We start from the raw sequence: 8,975 nt of genomic DNA on the forward strand, positions 1-8,975 counted from the left end.
AAACATGATATAAAGTTGCAAGATAGAGAGAAAAGGTGAATATAGAGAGAGAGGAATAGGAGATAGGAAAGCAAGAAGATTTGGGAGGAAAAGAGCTCAGAGGAGGGAAGGAAATCAGGAGGAAGAGGAGATATTAGGGAGGGGAGGATTGAAATTGAAGAGTTGGCAAAAGATAGGATGAAGGAGAGAAATACAAGAGGTAGGGAAAGAAGTGGGGGGATGGGGTAGAAAAAGAGAAGGGGTAAGAATGGGAGAGTAAAGGGAGAGGGGGATAGATTAGAATTATAATTTGAATATTAAGAGATTAGAATATAAAGTGTAATAGGGAGAGAGAGATTATGTATAGGGAGAGAAGGAAAATAAGGACATGAGATGAAAGAAAAATGAGTGTAGACTGAAGGGGGACAAAATAAAGAAAGAAATTTAATAAAGTTGAAGGTGCGTAGCGCAGAGAAAGGAGAGGGTGAGAAAGGGAGAGAACTTAAAATTATAAAATTAACTGAGAATAGGATGCAGGGGAGAATGCTAAGGGGAGAGAAGGGAGGGAAGGGGAGGGGAGAAAAGGAGTGAGAATAAGAAGGGACTGACGGTAGGGGTAGTTAGAGAGAGAGTGAGAGATAAAAGAATGAGGATTTTAACTCAATTCAACTTTTATGCACAGTCTCTGGGTATTTTTGGTTTGTTTGTTTTTTGGTTTTTCCTTGCTTCCTTCCTGAGTCTGCTCCTATTCAAAATTCCATGAGTTTCAAATCTTTTCTGGTTGGTTGGCTGGCTGTGGGAGGGTTCTGCTTGATTCTGGGGTTGCTAGTCTTTTTTTCGTGGGCCTACCACCGCTCTGCTGTGAGCTGCCTTTAGTTGTTCCCTCCTGAGGCACCCTCAGCCCTCCTCAGGCTTGTCCAGCTACTCCTTCCCCATGTTGGTCCAGCCTGTGCCTGCCAGCAATCCCCGCCCTGCCTCCAGTCCTGTCTCTATTCCCAGGCTACAGCTTCTGCTCTCTTCCCTGTCTATATGCCTGCGCACCCTACCCCTCTCCCTGGCTCAAGATTGTCCTTTTGTTCAGGACTCTGGCACAGTCGGTCAAAGTGCCGGGCCCAGTGGCCCTTTCCTGCCCAGGGCCTCTCCCCTAGTCTGGAGCTTTGCAGTGGCTTTCCTGCCTGTGCTCTTCTCCTTGCCCCAAAACTTTCTCTATTCCGAGCTACCGCTTCCGCTGGCTTCCCTCTCTATAGCCTGCGTGCTCTATCTCTCTTCCAGCCGCAGCACCGTCCCTTTGTTCTGTGGGACTCTAGTGTGGTCGTCCTTTTGTTCTGTGGGACTCTAGTGTGGTCGGTCAGCGCAGCACTCTCCTTCACCGGAGCTCTCTGCCGGTCCAGAGCTTCACAGCAGCCCCTCCCCGCGGGCCCTTCTCTTTGCCCTAAAACCGTCTCCCCTCCAGAACCTCCGCCTCCGCTCTCTTCCCTACTTACACACCCTGCGCGTCCTATTTCTCTCTTAGCCCCAAACCTGCCTTTTGTTCTGTGGGATTCTAGCGCGACTAAAGAGCAAACACTGATTTCAAGAACACAGTTCTCCCCCGGTCCGGAGTTCCGCAGCAGCTTTTGTGTGCTGCCGTTCTCCTTGCCCCAAAACTGCTCCTTTGTTCTGTAGGGCCCTAGCGCAAGTGCTGGGCGCGCCCGCGATGCCGAGCTTTCCGTCGGAGGTTGCAGCTGAGGATGTTTCTCTCTAGACTCAGGTCTCACAGTTTCTCCCAGTCCTGGTTGTTCACTGTTCTCTCCCTCCTCTGGCTTTTTCGGCCAAATCCTCTCCCTAACTCCCTACAAGAATTCACTCCCCGCTAGTGAGCTCTCTGGCTTGATACTGCAAACGCACGGAGTCTCAGAATGCCTCAGCCTGCAGTTTGTGATAAATCCCTCCACCCGCCTCCACGCTGCTCCCACGATCTCCTCCCCGTTCACGTTATCAGATATTCCCACTCACTCAATCATTCCTCCCTGAGTTTGTTCCTCCTGGATTGTCTCCTTAACAGGAGCGAGCTGAGAACACTGTTCCTACTCCACGGCCATCTTGGTCCCCCTGCCAGTTGGTTCCCTTTTCATTTTGATGATCATTTCTTTAGCTGTGCAGAAGCTTTTTACTTTGATGTAGTCCCATTTGTTTATTTTTTCCTTTATTGCCCTTGCCTTAGGAGAAATATTGGCAAAAGTATTGCTACATATTTCTGAAATTTTACTGCCTATGTTTTCTGCTAGAAATTTTATGTTATCATGACTTGCATTTAAGTCTTTTATCCATTTTGAGTTTATTCTGGTGTATGGTGTGAGTTGCTGTTCTAGTTTCATTTTTTTGCATGTACTACTACAGTTCTCCCAACACCATTTATCGAGGAGACTCTCTTTACTCCATTGCATGCTCATGCCCCCTTTGTCAAATATTAATTGACCTTAGAAACATGGCTCTTTATTCTGTTCCATTAATCTATGTGTCCATTCTTATGCAAGTACCAGACTGTTTTGATTACAGCATTATGTTTTTTTAATGAATTAACCCTTTCATCATTATGAAATTATCCTTAATACTTGGTAGTATTATTTTCTATGAAATCTACTTTGTCTATTATTAATATTGTCATTCCAGCTCTCTTTTGATTAATGTAGCATGGTATTTTAAACTTATTTACATCTCTATATTTTAAATGTATTTTTTTGTTGGTAGCACAAAGTTGGACACAATTTCATCTGTTAAGAGTATTGTTTTTAAACTTAATTAGACAAGACCAGAGCAGGGTCTTGCCTCAGTAGTAGGCCAAGTTTAATTTAGATGAAAAGCTGCTCTGGTCCTTGTAAATTATGAGGTTTTCCACTACAGTTGTTGAGAACAGGTATAATTCCTACTTTTGTGTGAGACACAGGCATTGTTTTTTGTAATCTTTTCAGATAGATTCTTCTATTTGCTTTGGTAGTTTTCTCACATGCATGCACTGATCAGTATTAAGCTAAGTACTCAAGAAGAACACTTTACAGATTCCCAGAGTTCTTCTATATGAAGCTCTCTCTTCTCTAGTACTCTGCCTCCTTGGCTGAACTTGACCTGCAGCTTCATTTCAGTTCAGAAGATCAGTGAGCAATACTTATACTCCCTTGACCTGCTCCTGAGCCTGCAAACTTTCTCCAGGCAATAAGGTGGGGCAACCGTAGGATTCATCTAATTTATTTCCCATTTTTCAAGGATAATTGTTCTAATTGCTGAGCTTCAATGTCTTGCATGTTATTGTCTCATATAATTTTGTCTCAGTTTTAGTTGTTTAAGGTGGAAGGTATAACACATATATCCAAGTGAGAGGATAAATCCAAGATGTTATTCCATCTTGACCAGAAGCAGAACTCCAAGACCCTCATCTGACTTAGTATAATTTTACAATATAATTTAGCTTTATTTAGTGTACTTCTTCAAGCTAACCAGTATACTTTGAAATGTTAATTAATAACCTATTAACTATTGATCACCCTGCAATTATTAAGGGAATATATGAGATCTGTACAGAAAGTATCCATCCATGTATTATGAAAAATAGAGACATTTATTGAAGAAGATACAAGGTACAAGAAACATTGTACATAGAACAATGACACTTCAGTCCTTTTCAAAGTGGGCACCTTGGAACCTCACACAGTTCTCCCAGCATCTCTTCCACTGTTCAAAACACTCTGCAAAATCCTTTATTGAAATCACCATCAGCTGCCCCATCATATTTTCCTGAGTCTCATTGACGGTCTGAAATCTCATCCCTTTTGAGAGTGATTTTAATTTGGGGGAATGCCAGAAGTCATAGGGCACCAAATCTGGGTTGTAGTGGGGTTGAGTCATCTGGGTGCATTTTGCCAAAAAACTCTGCATGAGACATGATGCATGAGCAGGCTTGTTGTCATAATGAAGTTGCCAATCACCAGTTGCCCAAAGCTGCAGCCTTCTGAATCATCCAAATTGGTTCTGTGAAGGAATGTTCAAACTTAATGCAAAATTTGATGCAGATTTGTTGCTCTACTTGCTCAGTCATTTTGAATGTGATGGCCACAGAGTACACATGCTCACTCAACGGCATCTAATACCTCCACTGACTAGTAAAGTGAAGTCATCATTGTTCATGCATGTGCATTCCAGTTCTCTCTCCTTGGCTCCCAGGTTACATGGATGTCACACAAACTGTTCTTTTTATATTAATAATGGCTGGACTTTTTCCAGACAGACCTTATATATATTTCACCTGTGGCATTTTTCAGGGCCTATGTTGCAGAAAAGGGGTATCATTATAAGCTTTTACATTCCTACTGAAAAATAATGTAAAGAGAGAAATAAAAATAAATTGTTGACTAGGGAAAAATGAACTTCCAATCTTGAGATTTTTGCTGAGACTGTCTTAAAATCCTCAAAATTTCAACTCAAATCTCAAAAATAGGAGCAATAACTCATTTCCCTTTGGTATTAAAGACCTTATTTCTGGCATGGTAATGGTAGCGTGATTAGTTTGTAGTATAATTTAAATCTGGTTCTGAGGTTTTTCCCTCACTTGATGAAGAGAACAGACAATTTATATTAAGACACTAAAAACAGGAAACAAAAATTTAGAGAAGAGAACAAGAAAGAACACAAATTCAACAGAGGTGCACTCCTAATGCTGCTTGCCATTCCTTTAAGCTGTTCTAAGTGAAAACATACTACCCACTTGAATCTCCTACTACCTAATAAGTCATGGCTGGCTGGAGCAGAGGTGGGTACCTGAGTGAAGACAGTCAATTCACCTTCTGAATCAGGAGACTGAACAATGACCAAAAGCCAAATGGATGCCATAGACAGAATCAAGGCCTTGGAAAGCAAGGCACAGTTACAAGGAGCAGAAAGTAAGAGGAAGCACAGAACATAGTTGGTAGAGAATGGGTTCAAGACTCTATAACAATTAGACTATTCAGATAATTATCATAACAATGACAAATGGAGGTCAGTTAATAAATCTTAACTTTTAACTAACAGAGAGTTATAGCAGGTAGTCACGTCCTAGGCTGGTCTTCCTTGACGAAGTTCAATCTTTACCTTAACTGAGTTTGTCTATTTTCTTTTTGCATCTAAGATAACATACCTTTGGAATGTCAGGGCAATTTCCTTTTCCATACCCCACAGGTCACAATCTACCACCAGAACAGGAGACCGCAGGACCTCTCTTCATTATTGTTCTCTCACATATGAGTGTATCTTCACTATGTGCTATAAATGTTCATTGTTAACTACCCTGTACCCACCAATGTAAAAGAAATATGTGTTTATCAGTTTTATTTTTTATCCAATCTCAGAGATTTTCTGCTTTGCTTTCTCCGCTTTGCTTTCTCCCACCTCCCTAAACTATCACCAGTGGATTTCATACAACCCTCTTATATCTTTTCCTTTAATTCTGATGTAAAACTGCCATTTTCCAGAGAATTTTCTCAATCCATTGAGATTTTGCTTCCTGGCAATTGTCATCATTTGGCTCAAATACACTCACAAAATTTCTCTATAGGGTTGGATGTTTCTTACATTGGCAATTCCATTCCGTACCCTAAACTGAAAATCTATTATCTAGTTTATTTCTTATAACTAATGATGCCCAATTATGTTGTCCAAAATAGCTCACCAGACCATATAAAACTAATACAAAGACTGATCAACAACATACAAATATCCCAAGTTTGAACAATATGAAAGAAATTATTCTTGTTATTCAACTTCTCCCCAAACTAAATGTCCTTGTAAATAAAAGCCCATAGAAATTAACGTCAAATGTCTCTGTTCCCAATTTTGTACAGCTGGCTCAGTCTCAGCCAGAGGGTCTTGTTACAGAAACAGGGGAGTCCAAAAATCTCCAGAGCTTGCAGCTGGGGGATGGGGAGAAGGAAGCAGCTTTTAGAATGCTTCCACATGCCTGAGGCTGGTGGCTATTGTCTTTTTTTTATGCAAAATGGCTTTAATGCATCCAAAGCCTCAGGTAGATGGGAGGGGACTTGGACCAGGGGATGGTATGGAGAAAGCACACAGAGCCTGCGTGGGGTTCTGTGAATGGTCAGAACTGGTTCCGCACCCACTGCGTCAGAGGACGTAGTCAGGGATTTAAAAATAAGCGGCAGACATTTTAGCCAGACTGACTGTGTGGATTTGACTAAGGCTGAGGCGGACGATGTGCATTTGACTGAGGCTGAGGCTGACTAAGCGGATTTGAAAAGGACTAACTATACAGTTTACAAGGAGGCTGAGAATCCATGAGGTTCTGGATTAAAAGCTGGTGGACCCCATGACACAGATGAGGTCTCCCCAATCAGGATTGAATGATTGGCAGCTACTGGTAAAGCTGAACTGTGTTTGGAAAGTAGGGAAAGGGTTTCTCTGACTTTTCTAAAACTAGCCTGGTTTGGAAGTGGGGGAGGCAAGGATATGTGTTTGTGGGTGTCTTAAAGAGCATAAGACTTAACAACAGAAATCCGCAAATAACTAAATCTATATAACTGTTAAATAAACAATTCTTTTTCTTTTCACTAAACTCTGGTATTGAGAGTTATAATTTTGGCGGCGGGCAATCAGGCCCCTAACTAAAGAGCCCGCGGGTTTGTTTTCAACTGGAGTAGCCCAGGGGTTCTGTAACAGTCTGGCTCAGATGCCTGTGTTTCTGTAGCTACAGATCTGTCCTGGGTTTTCATTCACAAGAAAGGATGTAGCTTCTTTAGCCATGTCAAAGTTAATTCCTATCTGTAATTCTACTCTCGAAGGAATCAGTGATCACAAAACACTGCAGCTCCATTATCAACATTTTCAAAAGCAAAATTGTGGTCCCAAAATGAGGGTTCAGTGAAAGAAATGATAGCAGACACTATCACTGTTATCCCATTTAGAGCTCTTTCATGACGTTAAAAGGAATGCAATGGCACTTGGGAAGAAATTAAGCTTCAGCTGTTACATGTAAAAGTAACTCAAATCCATAACTAAGAACAGCTCCCTTGATCTTTCCAAGACAAAGATTTTTCTCCTTTGCTTCACCGATTGTCAGAGAAATGCAAATTAAAACCATGATGAGATATCACCTCACAATTTGCTTCACAAAGTACAAAATTGGTAGTTACAAAAAGGTTGTAAAGCATAAGGAATACAATCAATAATATTATTATCATTATGTATGATGTCATGTGGGTAATGAAAATATTGAGGGAAACACTATGTACTGTATATGATTGTCTAACCACTAAGTTGTACACCTGAAACTAATATGAGATGATATTGAAAATAAACTGTAATTTTAAAAAAATTAATAAAAATAAAGGAAATGCAGTTTTTTTCCCCTAGATCTGATGAGTCAGAACCTTGGAGGAGCCCAGCTTGAAAAGCTTCCCCAAGTGATTTGGATATAAATCAGAATTGATCACCAGCCTCTTGCTTCTAGAAAAGAGAAAAGTTGTCCTGCCTTTAACCTCTCTGAAGGGGAGAGACAATAGTGGAAGATAACCTGAGAATTGGGAAAGGTCCAGAGACAAGTCTGCCTAAATTTCTTTCCTTATACAGATACTGGCAGATGTTTGATGGAGGCCAAAATGTGTTGCCCACTGAGCCTCCATAGTTCTAGCTACAGGCACACATGACCAGACTAGCATTGTCCCTTACAAGGGGTTATGAGTACTTGGAGGCCACTAGCTATGCATGTGCTGCTTCTATGTGAATTTTGTTTTAAAAGGGGAATCCTTAACAAGGTCTAAAAGGACTAAACGGACTAAAAGGACTTGTGGTCTGGCTTCTCTCTGATTTTACAGGCTATTTCACTCTCTGAACTTTCTGTTAGTGTCCCGAATCTAGAAAACTCTTCATTTCTCTGAAATTCACATACTCCAGTTCTATCCCTTCACATGAAAATAAACATTCCTTCCAACACACACTCTCCTATCTATTAATCTATGTATGTGTATGTGTGTGTGTGTGTATATATATGTGTGTGTGTGTGTGTAGGTATGTATGTATATATGTATGTGTGTATCTATCCATCATCTATCATTTATCTATGTATGCACATATATATCTATCATTACTATCATCTATCATGTCTATTTATCTATCTATGTTTCATCCATCTGTTCACCTATCTATCCTTTATGTATATGTGTACCTATGTATTTGTCATCTATCTGTCTATCTTTCTACTTATATATTTCTCTATCATCTATCTATCCATCTATCTCCAAAGTATCCTTCAGAGCTCATTTCAAATGAGTTTCTAAAAGAAACTTTCCTTTCATGCCCTCTCCACAATCAAGTCAGTGGTCAGGTTCCTCTTTTAGTTTTTCATCTTATTCACTTTCTTTTGCAGCACTTGCCAGAGTTTGGTCTTGCACAGTTATCGGTGGGTCTCTTTGTTTAACTTATGTGCCCCCCATTCAGATCTAGGTTTTTCGAAAGTTGGGCCTGGGTCACTCAATAAAAAATTTTAAATTCCTCCGTTGTTCCAATGCCTGTGAGAATTAAGTGATAAAAAAGATGTAGACTTTTTCCGTGAGGTCCTTAGAGTCTAGTGGAAAATAAAATATATCTTTTCAAGTAACTATTTACATAAGCCTATAAGGGAAGTAACAAACTTTGTTAGCAAGACCAAGTCTCCATAGATGTCAAAGAGATGTCCCTGTGAGAAAAGGCTGTGCAACCTCCAAAGGTAGCTGGGCATGAATCCTTTCTGTCATGGCATGGCTGCTTGACTGAAAAGTATGTCATCTATTTGTGCAGCCTCCTCATCTGTAACACGGTCAGTTTTCTAGTGGGAAGAGAACACTGTCTTTACATCAAATGTTTTTAGCAGCCTGCTGTAGGTTCCATGACACTGAAGAAGATAGAAACATGGCAGATGAGCACATGAAGAGATGTCAGCATCTTTAATCTCAAGAAAATGCAAATTAAATCCACAATGAGGTCTCATCACATAG

Source organism: Furipterus horrens, unplaced genomic scaffold (genome assembly GCF_987537825.1).
Source record: "Furipterus horrens unplaced genomic scaffold, mFurHor1.1.pri manual_scaffold_1, whole genome shotgun sequence".
In the NCBI taxonomy this organism is placed as follows: domain Eukaryota; kingdom Metazoa; phylum Chordata; class Mammalia; order Chiroptera; family Furipteridae; genus Furipterus; species Furipterus horrens.